Source organism: Dama dama, chromosome 7 (genome assembly GCF_033118175.1).
Source record: "Dama dama isolate Ldn47 chromosome 7, ASM3311817v1, whole genome shotgun sequence".
Taxonomy (NCBI): Eukaryota; Metazoa; Chordata; class Mammalia; order Artiodactyla; family Cervidae; genus Dama; species Dama dama.
The window spans coordinates 46,584,427-46,598,321 of record NC_083687.1 but is presented as its reverse complement, the minus strand read 5'-3'; the positions used below and the strand labels follow the sequence as shown (position 1 = coordinate 46,598,321).

The 13,895-nt window shown below is 44.2% G+C and overlaps 1 long non-coding RNA gene across 1 annotated transcript in view; it reads right to left on the bottom strand.

Moving 5' to 3' along the window:
• LOC133059912 (uncharacterized) overlaps nt 1-13,895 on the bottom strand; it is a 96,050-nt gene that overhangs the window by 33,779 nt on the left and 48,376 nt on the right. The window lies entirely within an intron of this gene.

Genomic DNA, 13,895 nt, shown 5'->3' with positions numbered 1-13,895 from the left:
GCCGCTCATGACATGTGTTTATGTGAAATCGAGTTGGGTGACAAAATAATGGGCATCTCTGGTGGCTCAGATGGGAAAGGATCTGCCTGCAGTGCAGGAAAAGTCTCTCAGGTTGCCGGAGTTCTAAGTATAAATGAGAGAGGTCAGAGCGCATGATAATAAGAACGCAGCATGGCTTTATGATTTCAGCTAGTCCTTCTAATCTGGCTCTCAGAGATTCTGTAAGTATTTTAGAATTGTTTGGACTTGGGCTGGCCCGCACAGTGGCAACTAGTGACAAGTGGCTTTGGGACCCTTGAAATGTGCTCTGAGGATAACACTTGCACTTGACTTTGAAGACTTAGTATGAGAAAAACACATCTCATCCATTTTAAGCATGATAGCATTTTGAACATATTGGGTTTAAAACATACTATTTAAATGAAATTGGTTTCTTTCTTTCTTTCTTTTTTAAATATGTGTTAGGTCTCAGTCTGCGATCTGGAGTATCTTTAGCCAGCTCTTAGTTTTGGCATGTGGGACCTAGTTCCCAGTGTGTTTAGTCACTCAGTCTTGTCTGACTCTTTGCGACCCCGTGGACTGTAGCCCGCCAGGCTCCACTGTCCTTGGGGATTCTCCAGGCAAGAATACTGGAGTGGGTTGCCATGCCCTCCTCCGGGGGTCTTCCCGACCCAGGCACTGAACCCAGGTCCCTCACACTGCAGGCAGACCATTTACCGCCTAAGCCATCAGAGAAGCTCAAACAGGGATCAAACCCGGGCTCCCTGCATTGGGAGCATGGAGTCTTAACCTCTGCGCCAGGAGGGAAGGCCCTCTTTCTACTCTTTTAATGAGGCTGCAGACCACTTACAACCACTTTTGTAGCTCTCATTACATCTCTATTAGACAGGACTGGTTCAGAACCCAGTTAGTGTTTGATACATACCCATTTAGCTTTGGACCTTTGGCGTTCAAACATCTGTTCGCGCCCCAAAGACCCATCCCAGTGGGCACTCTTCCCAACTCTGGTCTCAGACGTGAGTCCTTCGCTGGTGAGCGAGCCCAGTCTACCCCCAGCAGACTCATCTCAACCCCTCTATAAGCTGTTTCCTACACAGACTTTGGGGAAAAGGGAAATCATTTTATTTCTTTGAAGAAAATACCCTCCTCCTCAATCCAAATGGACATTCCACACTGTGGATTTTTTTTTTTAACTGAAATTTGGATTAGAGTAAGGAGTGAATTGTCAAATTTGGCAGAACATTTCTTTCTAACACCAGTGAGTCTGTCAACCACACTATAAATAAATATATGATTTAAAGCCACTGATGTCTTCCTCAGTGTCTTGGCCGGACAGAGCAGGAACTGCTCATAAAGAGAAAGAATTCAGCAAAAGCAGAATTTCACTAGACTTTATTCTAAAAAAGGCAGTTTTTTTTGTACTGCGAGGAAGTACACAGAAAATTACACGCTCAGTGGATTCAAGAGAGACTTATTAGATACAAAATTGGTGTTGCTGCTAGATAAAGGGCAGAAAGAAGGGAGACAGAGAAGGAGAGAAGGAGGTATAAGAATATATTCTGTAGGGTTTCATTACTTAAGAATATACTCTGTACATCAACTTCTTATTTTCTAAATGAAAGGTTTTTTTCTATTTCGGTACTTGGTTAATAAATAATGAGTTTAATTTTATAGTATGTTAAAATTCATTTGGTGTCATATTGAGCAAAAAATGTAGAACAGGATATGCTGCTCATTCATTTTTGTTGTAAATTTTATTTAAGTTCATGTTGAGCTTGTAATTGGAGCTCATAATGAATACATCCTATGAGATACAGAATTTTGGATTCATACATTTTGGTAACTATTATTTAAACACAGAAACCTTGCTTAGGACTTTTGTTTAAGTCCGTTGTTTCTATTAATTGTTATTGTTCAGTTGCTCAGTTGTGTCTGACTCTTTGTGACTCCATGGACAAAAGCACGCCAGGCCTCCCTGTCCATCACCATCTCCTGGAGTTTGCTCAAACTCATGTCCACTGAGTCGGTGATGCCATCCAACCATCTCATCCTCTGTGGTCCCCTTCTCCCCCTGCCTTCAATCTTTCCCAGCATCAGGGTCTTTTCCAATGAGTCAGTTCTTCGTATCAGGTGGCCAAAGGATTGGAGTTTCAGCTTGAGTGTCAGTCCTTCCAATGAATATTCAGGATTGATTTCCTTTAGGATAGATTGGTTGGATCTCCTTGCAGTCCAAGAGACTCTCATGAGTCTTCTCCAACACCACAGCTTGAATTAATAAGAGGTTATTATTCTAATTTTTTCCAAGCTGATTTAGAAACTTTCGATGCATCTTGATTTTTTTTTTTTAGTTTTTTCTTGTGTGATATGAAATACCCTAATACCACCTTAAAATGCAAGTGATGGGTAAGAGAACTAACATTTTCCTTGAAATCACTTTATTATAGTTACTTTATTGTGTCTGGGAGCAGTGATGGATTTTTCTGGATGTCATCCAAATGTCTTTACCGTGTTTAACGTTATAATAGAAGTCAAGTCTTTTTTTTTTTTTCCACCATAATTTCATGTCTTGAACATATTCCAGAATATGTGTGGTGCACTGTTTGATACTGTAATGAAGAACACTGGTTGCCTGCCTCCCAACCCCTCCTGGGGGTTAATATTAGGAATTATAGAAAGTAAATGAAATATGGAGCCCATTTCTTGACCTCACTCATGGCCTACTTGAGAAAGCCTGAAATAACTGAGAAAAAAATAATACGGATTTATTTTAGTGCTTCTAAAGTTAATTGTGATAATGTTATTTCTCTGCTGGGTAAATTAACTGCTTTATTTCAAATAAAAGCCCAGATGTAATCTTGCTGACTTCGATCTACCTAATGCATCATTAACATCGAATCGGTATTACAGTCGTGGAAGTTGTTATTATTGCAATTCAATCTCAACTTTAATATCACATTTATATACATCTGAATCATAGCTGAACTAGTAATAACTATATGTGCCAAGGACTGCTTACTGCTAATACATTTAATTCTCTGTCTGAGGACTTTCTTTCTGGCCACTGGAGTCTGATCATTCCAACAATACAAAGGTTAAGCCAGAAATGACAGAGAATGAAAATCCTCAGAAATTGCCCACAACCCACATCAAATGGAAGAGTGGAGGGATACAGCTCACAACTTCCCTGCCCCTTTGTTAGTTTAATTTTGAGGCATATTCTGCTCCAGTGCTCTAGAAACTCTACCACTAGGGGATATTGTTAAAAGTTCATGTTCTGATTCTGTAGATTTGGGGTGGAGTTTGAGAGACTGGGGACAACTCACTTTGAGTTGGAAGTCTTAGAGTCTTCCAAAGCCCCCAGAGAAATCAAGTGCCACCTGCCTTCAATAGGAAGTTGCCTGATTATTCTCCTTGAGTGTTCTTCTCTTTCTGTTTCACATGTCTTCATTCTCACACTAGTGTTTCCTACCTGCCTGTGGACACTTATCTCAGGGTCTGCTTCTGGGGAACCCAAATCAATAATATACATACACATACAGTACATACCCATACTCTGGTCTACCTGTCTAGATTCCATCTGTGTTCTATCTGTCTGTCTATCTATCTATCATATATCTACCTATCTTTCCATCCAGTCACCCATCTGTCTGTCTACCTACCTATCTATCATCTTGAACAGAGCAACACAGTGCAGTTTCTTAAAGAATGCAGACAGCTGAAGAGCCAGAAGAGAAAGGATAAAGAAATCTGGGAGAGAATAGAAAGAGTAAGTTGATGATCAACAGCTAAACTGACTTTTTCCTACTTCTATGCAGCTGTCAAGAGGATCTGATGTCTTGGAACCCTGGTTAAACAGGCAGTTAGTTATGGCTGCATAAATGGTGCCTCTTCAGAAGTCCATAGATGGATAGCCATTCTATTAGGAAAGATGGGCGAGGACATTTCACCCGATTCTATCAGTCAGGACATGCTGTTGGGAGGGTTGACCATCCAGGTCATGGAGAGAAGATAGGTCAGATGTTAATCTTGGAGAAGGCTGAAAGCAGCAGAAGCAGAGGGACACTCGGCGAGGGGGCAGGGGAGGCCCTGCCACACTTGGTACTTGTGGGTCAGCTCGGCTGAGGAGAGGAAGATGAGTGAACGGGCTTTGCAGATGGTCAACCGGGAATCTGTACCGACTCTGTGCAACTAATACAATATGCAATGTGTGCTGCTTACCTTGTGGGATCTCTGGGAGCAGGATCGAGGGCAAAATCAAAATCAAATCCCATCTTTGCCACTTTCTGGTTATATCCCTTTAGCATGTTCTGCAACCTCTCTAAGCATCAGTTTTCCCATCTATACAATGGGGACATAATGCCTACCTCATAGCATTGTGATGAAAATCAAAGGAGATGTTGTGAATAAAGTAACTTGGGTTACTATCACCAGAGGATAAGAGAACTGCCCTTATATTGGAAATATACCCAAGAATGCTGGAGAAATGGTGGCTGCTGGTTTGACCAGATTCAGGTATTGTGTACACACAGGTGCACACACACACACACACACACATTTAATATTTGTAGAAAGCCATTGGAGTGACAATGCCCTGAGTCGATCCCAGCTATGACAGCCAAAAAATCCCACCATTGCTCTTAGCTATGCATGAAATCCCTCTGTGAACTCTCTCTTCCAGCAAAGCAAACACCTGTTTCTGATGGAATGCAAAAGGCAAACTTGGGTTAAAGCTCTCGTTCCCCCTTCCTTCAGGAGTCTATGATCCCTACAACGAGAGTTCCTGCCGAGGTCAGCGGGGGCTTCCGAGTCAGGCCAGCCAAGTTCTCTTAGGACGCAGTCTCAGTCTTGACAGCGTCCTCCTGTACCCGAGAGTCCGGGGGCTGAGAGAGGAGAAGGGTCACTTTGCTTTTATCACCGAGACCCACGGATCACAGCCCGTGGTCTCACCGTTTGTGGCGGTTTCTCTCCAGGGTCCTGACAGGTTGGTATTCTGGAAGCAACATTTTGGAAGGCCAAGGTCGTGTCAGCTCTTAGGACCGCGCGGAAGAGAATCAGTCCTTGTTATCACCATTGGATCCCAGCGGCTCTTTCATCTCAGACTTGTGAAAGCAGCCTCTCCTCCTTAACTGAGCTCTGCCCCAGTCTCTTAATGGGCCAAGGAAGGCAGACATTGATGGAACTCACAGATGTGGCCAGACCTCCCCAGCAGCAGTCTGGTCAGAGGTCAGCTGGTCTCTTTCCAGTAACAGGTGGCCCTTGGCCTCTATTTCTCAAGAGAGCTTGAATCAAGAGACATTCAGGGCAATACACTGTCACGTTGCTTTTTATGTTCTATAAAGCCTATTTTCTATAAGCTATTTGACAGCTGACTTTTTGACATAAGCTTGCAGGAGTAGGTGTCAGAGGTCTCAGAAGCAAAGTCTCTGGTCTTTCAGTCATGTGAGCCGCCCTTGTTTCAAATTTCAGGATGCCACATAATATACCACACACACACTCTGTCTCATACACTCTAACATACCTGAGGAAGTGTGTAAGCAATCAGAAAAGGAAGCACAGAGAATTTATTATAATTAAGAATAAAATAAATGAAATCTTCTTTATACCATGCTGCTGTTATGAAGGATAATCACCTGTTAGTTAATCAGCATGCTGGTCCTGAAAGTAGTTCTTGTTTGTAATGAAATGTTTGTCCTTTGCCCTCCTCCTTTCCAACCAGGAAAAATAAAAGATACGTGATTCACACATACTTGTGAAATTCTAACACATTTTAAAAGAATCGATAAGAAGCAAGTCTAATCTAAAAGACTCACATGGAAACCACTGGTCACAGGAATCTAAGTGGTCCTAATTCATGAAGAGACTCAAGGATTCCCTGCTTGTGGGGAAACAGCCCCCATGCAGACCTGACATTCATTCAGAGTGCAAAAAGCGTGAGTCTCTCAGTCGTGTCCAACTCTTTGCGGACTATAGCCCACCAGGACTATAGCCATGGACTATAGCTCACCAGGCTCCTCTGTCCATGGGGTTCTCCAGGCAAGAATACTGGAGTGGGTTGCCATTCCCTTCTTCAGGGGATCTTCCTGTCCCGAGGGTCGAACCCAGGTCTCTGGCACTGCGGGCAGATTCTTTACTAACTGACCACCAGGCAAGCCCAGAGGGCAACCCCAGAGACTGTGGGATGTTACCTAGAGCTCCAACGATGGCATCAGAAACACAGACATTACATCTGACAATCGTGTGGTCCAACACGGCTGACCTGGATGGACTCTTTTAGTACCAGCCTACTCTCCCGTATGTGCAGGGGTTCAACAGGGTGACCACCTAGGGATACAGGCATGCATGTTCCCCACACATACCTTTTAACTTAAGAGTCATATTTGTAGCTCCCCTAGGAAAGAATCAAAGGCCAGGAGGGGGTGGCCCAGACTCTTGTTTGGACTGGAATGCACAGACAGCAGCTGCAGCCTATCAGTGAGATTGGCTGCTGACAGGAAAAAGCATTAACAATTTCATCGGGTCTTACAGATCAGTAACAACGGAGCACCCTTCCCCAACTGGTGGCCACCACGGTAGCTGTAGGGGTTTGATTGAAATCAGTATTTTAAAAAAAAGTTTTAAATGTGGCAAAATATGGGTAACATAAGATTCACCGTCTTAATCACTTTTAAGTACACTTCTAAATCACTTTTAAGTTCAGTCGTTTTAAGTACACTCACGATGCTGTGCAAGCAGTCCCCAGAACTCTCTTTATTTTGCAAAACTGAAACTCTGTACCCATTAAACAATAACTCCCATTTCCTGTCTCCCCCAGCAGTGGAAACCACCATTCTATGTTCTGTCTCTGAAGATGACTCCTCTAGGTATCTTACATAAGTGGAATCATACAGCCTTTGTCCTTTTGTGAATGGCTTATTTCACTTAGCATCACGTCCTCAAGGTCTGTCTATGTTATATAGCATGTGTTAGAATTTCCTTCCTTTTAAAGACTGAATAGTATTCCATTTATGCATATACCACATTTTGATCATCCACTGATCTGCTGTGAACACTTGGATTGCTTCTTTTGGCTTGTCGTGAATAATGCTGCTATAAACATGGGTGTATGGAATCGGCATTTCTAATTACAACAGAAAAGGCTCAGATTCCCTTTCATGATGAGCTTATGAAATGGAGGGTTATGCCTGATCCTCAGGAAGTGGTGTTTTGTGGAGAGTGTAAAATTGGTTCATTTCAGGAAGCCCTTTTGGCCCACTATCCTCACTGATATAGCTGAGGGGGGCTTGGGAAATCTACGGGCATGGAGCAGAAAAGAAGCTAATTGGTCTGTAAGTCTATCTCAGTTTTAATCTCTGTCTGCTTAGCACTAAATGTTCACTGTTCCAGCCAACAGGCACAGAGAGAAATATTACTCAAGAGTTCTACCTTTATTGGTGCAACAGTATTGGCTAATTCTTGCAAAGAGCCTAAAATGTTCCAAACAACATTCTTAACTGTTACACTATGAGTATACCTATTGTACAAGCAGGAAATGAGGCAGAAAGCCGCAAAGCACCTGGCCCAAAGCACACAGCTAGTCAGGGTATTTGAACACCAGCAGTTTTACTCTAGAATTCATGCATTTTACCATCACGCGACATGTATCTCATTCTTTCCAATATATGAATAGGCGTGTGTAGGTGTATGCCTATAATAAATACTTTTTGACAACCAGCAATGAAAGAAGGAGGGCTTCCTAGGTGGCACTAGTGATAAAGAACCATTATGCCAATGCAGGAGAAATAAGAGCCATGGGTTTGATCCCTGGGTTGGGAAGGCATGGCAACTCCCTCGGGTATTCTTGCCTGGAGAAGCCCATGGACAGAGGAGTCTGGTGGGCTATAGTCCATTGGGTCACAAAGAACTGGACAAGACTGAAGCAAATTAAATAACCCTGCTTATTTAACTTACATGCAGAGTACATCATGCAAAATGCTGGGCTGGATGAAGCACAAGCTGGAATCAAGATTGCTGGCAGAAACATCTGTAACCTCAGATCTGCAGATGACAACACCCTTGTGGCAGAAAGTGAAGAAGAACTAAAGAGCCTCTTGATGAAAGTGAAAGAGGAGAGTGAAAAAGGTGGCTTAAAACTCAACATTCAGAAAACTAAGATCATGGTATACTGTCCCATCACTTCATGGCAAATAGATGGGGAAACAATGGAAACAGTGAGAGACTTTAGTTGGGGGGGCTCCAAAATCACTGCAGCTAGTGATGGCAGCCATGAAATTAAAAGACACTTGCTCCTTGGAATAAAAGCTATGACCAACCTAGACAGCATATTAAAAAGTAGAGACATTACTTTGCCAACAAAGGTCCATCTAGTCAAAGCTATGGTTTTTCCAGTAGTCATGTATGGATGTGAGAGTTGGACTATAATGAAAGCTGAGTGCCGAAGAACTGATGGTTTTGAACTGTGCTGTTGGAGAAGACTCTTGAGAGTCCCTTGGACTGCAAGGAGATCCAACCAGTCCATCCTAAAGGAAATCAGTCCTGAATATTCATTGGAAGGACTGATGGTTGAAGCTGAAACTTCAATCCTTTGGCCACCTGATGTGAAGAACTGAGTCATTGGAAAAGACCCTGATGCTGGGAAAGATTGAAGGCAGGAGAAGAAGGGGATGACAGAGGATGAGATGGTTGGATGGCATCACCGCCTTGATGGACATGAGTTTGAGCAAGCTCTGGGAGTTGGTGATGGACAGGGAGACCTGGTGTGCTGCAGTCCATGGGGTCACAAAGAGTCGGGCATGACTGAGTGACTGAACTGAACTGAACTGAAGCAACTTAGCAGGCAGCATACACACAATGAATTAAGGCACGTTAGAACTCCAAACTGCTATCTAAAAAATGATGCAACAACTTAAGATAGAAAATACTCTGGTTTTATAACTGAACACAACTTTGAATCCTAGCTCTCCCATCAACTGTCTGGTAATGTTGATGTTATGGTTTGGTCACTAAGTCATGTCTGACTCTGTGACCCCAGGGACTGTAGCCTGCCAGTCTCCTCTGTCCATGGGATTTCCCAGGCAAGAATACTGGAGTGGGTTGCCATTTCCCTCTCCAGGGGATCTTCCTGACCCAGGCATCGAACCCTCGTCTCCTGCATTGGCAGGCAGATTCTTTACCGTTGAGCCACCTGGAAATCCCCTGGTAACACTGACCAAGTGCTTTATCTTCTTGATTTCAGTTTTCCCACCTGGAAATGGGAGCAGTAGAGTATCTACTTGTCTTAGTTGTCAGTCTTTAAGGAAATAATGTCCATAAACCCCACATTTCTTCAAGTGGGAAATGGGCTCCAAATGCCAGGTCAGGGGCATATTAATGGGCTGCAGCTGCTCCCCCATCCCCTTTGCTCCAGAACACCGTGACTTTGCCCACTCATCCTAAGTCAACCTGCAGTGTCAACACAGGAAGTGCTGCCTCCCACCCCAGGCCATCGCTGTGTAATCCTGTCTTGACAGCCTTATTGTTGGAGTCTTGTCTGTTCCCTTGATTTGAATTTTTAATGGGGCAACAATTTGATGGGTCGAAAATATTTATAAATCCACTGCTTTACTGATAAAACAAGACTTGTGTGGGAGCTAAGATACTGCTTCTTCAGTGAGCTCAGATGATTTAAGAATGGTCATAGTTGGTAGGCTAGTCCTGCACCCAGAAAGATTTCTTCAAATTGCCCCCAGACTCTCTGCTTTGAAGATACTCAGGGAGGCACCAAGAGAGCCAGTGAGAGGCACACATATCCAGGCCTGCCAGCCTCAAGAGAAGACTCCAGACAGCAGAGAAGGAACTTCTCCATAGAGACAGAAAGATAGTGTAGGTCTCCTCGTGGACATACTTCATTGTTACTCACATATATGAAACAAATACATGCCTCACGTGGTTTCCCACTATATCACTTTAGAGCAGTTTAAGGTTCAGATCAAAACTGAGAGGAAGATACAGAAGCATCTCACATAAGCTACACATGCACAGACTCACCCAGTCAACCTCCCCACCCATACATCTGTTATGGTTGATGAACCTACACGGACACATCGCTATCACCCAAAGGCCAAGGTTCGTGTTAGGGCTCACCTTTGCTGTTGTACATTCTATGGGTTTGAACAACTGTAAAATGACTCGGTTGGTAAAGAAGCCGTCTGCCAATGCAGGAGTAGCTGGGTCGATCCCTGCATAGGGAGGATCCCCTGGAGAAGGAAATGGCAACCCACTCCAGTACTCTGGCCTGGAAGTCTCATGGACAGAGAGGAGCCTGCTGGGCCACAGTCCACAGGGTCCCAAGGAGTGGGACACAACTGAGTGACTAAATCACCGCCACCATAGTGACATGAACCTGCAATATCTAGTGACAGTGGAAGCACAGGTTCTTTTCCTCGTGGTTCTCTCGTTTATTGCCCGTGATGGGAAGTTGAAAGGCCAGTATCCAGATAAGCAGTATGGAGGGACTGGTGCTTTCCCAAAGGGGAAAAGTAACCGCGGAAACTACCATTGCCCAGGGCTGGATCATTGTCTCTGACTTTTAAGAAGTGGCCACCAGCTCTGCTTTCATGTGGTAGCTCAGGATTTCTGACGTCTTTTCTCAAATAAGTAGGTCCCTCCTTGGGAGTTGGGTACAAGGTCTCCTGCCAACTCTTGAGTCAGATCATGTTTTCCCCCGAGGCCAACTCTGCTTGTGAGTGAACTATTCAGTTACTGCTCTAAAGCACTGTTCTCACATTTTAAAGGGTAATTATTGAGCATTTGCATTTTTTTTTAAGTTCTCAGAACTGCTTTTCTCAGTTATCTGCACTATCTGTGGTGAGGGCATATTCTCATTGTGGAGATGAAACCAAGTGTGAAATTGGGTAGCCACTGGTGAAGAGGTGAAGGTGAATTTTGGTTCAAGTTGAGAATTCACAGGCTTTGGCCCACTGAGCCATATTTCCCACGCTCACTATCTGTGAAACAACAGCTGTGAGGTGGAACTCTGAGAAATATGCTCAGTAAAGCTGAAGATTTTGAAAGAATCAACCTCTCCCTTCCCCTTCTTCTTCTTTAAAGAATTTTTTTTTGTTTCATTTGGCTGCACAGGGGCTTAGTTGTAGCACATGGGATCTCCGATCTTTGATGCAGTCTGTGAAACTTTGTTGCGGCATGTGAGATCTAGTTCCCTGGTCAGGGATCAAACCTGGGCCCCCTGCATGGGGAGCTCAGAGTCTTAGCTACTGGACCAACAGGGAAGTTCCCCCCTTCTGATACAGCATCTGTCATATTCCTTGCAGCTACCTGGACTCCTTGGCTTGAATATCTTGTGACAGGGAGATCACTATCTCATAAGCCACTCAGCTCAGATCCAAGTATCTCTTCTTGACGGCAGGTGTTCCTTCTTTAGGTAAAAATCCCAGGTGGCGCTGGATTCGACCTAAAGAACCCGCCTGCCAATGCACAAGCCTCAGGAGTTGCATTTTCGATCCCTGGGTCGGAGGGTCCTGGAGGAGGGCATGGCAACCCACTCCAGTCTTCTCGTCTGAGAATCCCATGGACAGAGGAGCCCGGCGGGCTACAGTCCATGGGGTCGCACAGAGTCAGACACGACTGAAGTGACTTAGCACGCACGCTGTGTCCCTAAGAGTCTGCTCCTTGGTCCTTGAAACTTGGCGAGCCTTCTGGGACAAAGAGTTTTAGAAGCAATTTTTAAAGGGGGAAAATGCTGCATGCCTGAGCAGCTAGATCGTTGCCTCTGAAGTTCATGAGCCGGATTCGTGTGACTGATAAGTCAGGTTGGTTCTCTGTTTCTCAGGGTACCACCACTTTGCTTTTTCCCCTCTGTCACTTTCTTTGGCTTCTCCCTGGCATCTTCCTGCTCCTGTCGATGCTTCTTTGTCTCTCAAGTTTACATTTCTCCCTGTGATGCTTTTCCAGTTTCATCTTTTTACTTCTTTTTCTTTGCTCCTACTTGCCTTTCCCCTCAATTTTAATGAATATTTATTAGATACCTATTTCAGACTAAGGAATATGCTTTGTTCAGTCACTGAATCGTGTCCAACTCTTTGTGACCCCATGGACTGCAGCACACCAGGCTTCCCTGTCCTTCACTACCTCCCGGAGTTTGCTCAGACTCCTGTCCATTGATGGTGATGCCATCCAACCGTCTCATCCTCTAGTGTGCTAGGTACATTAAGAAGTATAGAGAAAGCCTCTGCCCTTCAAGAAAATGAGTTCTTCTGTAGAGTCTGGTATCTCTCCTTTAATTAACCACAACAGAAAACAGTTATTTTCCCTGGCTTTGTCTTTTGCTCTTCATAGTTAGCTGGGAAAAAAAAGCAAATTGAACATGTTCTATCTCTTAGTGGAAGTAACAAAAGGAAAATCTAAGTGGGTTTATTTTTTGTGCCTTTATGTGACACTGAACTTTTCACTTTTTACATCAATGGGACTTGGCTGAAAAACATGTTTTTCTCCATCCCTGCATTACTCCCTTTTCTTTGACATGACAAAACTGTTAGAAATAAGGCTCAAATACTCTAGAGACCCTATTGGGTTTTCTATGTTATCAGTAAGCAGTGCCGAATGGGTGGCTTATATTCAACCTGTTGGTTTTTCATAGAGTGAATCGTTTGAAACCAGTGGTCCTCAACTTGAGCCTGCCTCAGCATCACCTAGAAACCCAGTCAAAGCACCCATTTCTGGGTCTTACCCCCAGAGTTTCTGATTCGGCCAACCTGGGGTGAAAGTCAAAGTGTTACTCCCTCAGTCAAGTCTGACTTTGCGACCCCAGGCACTGTAGCCTGCCAGGTTCCCCTGTCCATGGGATTCTTCAGGCAAGAATACTGGAGTGGGCTGCCATTCCCTCTCCAGGGAATCTTCCCAACTCAAACCCAGGTCTGCTGCATTGCAGGCAGATTCTCTACCATCTGAGCCACCAAGTCTGGGGAGGGGCCAGAGAATTTGTTTTTCTAACAAGTTCTGGAGCGATGCTGCCTCTGGCCTGGGGACCACGTGTTGAGAACCACTGAATTCAACTGAACCTCGACAGGTAAGAGGCAGCTTTGCCAGTGGGGGACTGGTGGCAGGGGAAGTCACTTTTGCTCATTCTTAGGGTTCAGAACAGTGAACCTTAAAATAAAATTTTAAATGAAAATATTTTAGATACACTGTTCTTATGGACATGTTTTCTGTATGAGTGAGGAGAAGGGTCATCCTCCAGAACCTCAGGACTTCAGCCTCCGCCCGGACTCCAAGGGCAGGAGGACCCTCCTCCTTGCTCCTTGGTGTTCAGGGCCCCCTCCTACCGTGCCGTGCACCACCAGCCAGGTTTTAGGTCAGCTCTGAGATACTGTTTTTTTCCTAAGCAAAGGAGCAAAAACATGAGCATGACTCGGGTTATAAAATGTTGATTTTTAAGGACCCGCTCTCACTGTTTTTTGTTTTCTTTAATTTAAAGATATCGAACCTCCGCAAACGATCCTGCTGTGACTTTCACTGACATCATGTTTGTCTGAGTTTTGGATTCCACAGTAAGATCATGATTTAAAAGCCAAAGAAAACAGCAACCTTAAACGTCAGAGTTTCTTCTTAGACCCAGGCTATGGCCAGACCAGCCATGGTGGCGTGGACGTATGTATCTGTACATGCGTGTGTGGCGTGTGAGCATCCTTGCAAAGGGCAGGAGTGTGTGGGGAGGAGTGCAGAGCTCTGGTCCACCCAATCACAGAACATACAGATGTGTTAGCACTTCACATCCCCGAGGATCAGAACAATCGCTGGACTTGGTGATACAGGGAAGAGTTCTGGAATTTAAAACTCCTACAGATCATAGTTAAATGTTATTCAGTTAATTTAAACCTCCAAGAAAGCAATTCTATTACTTT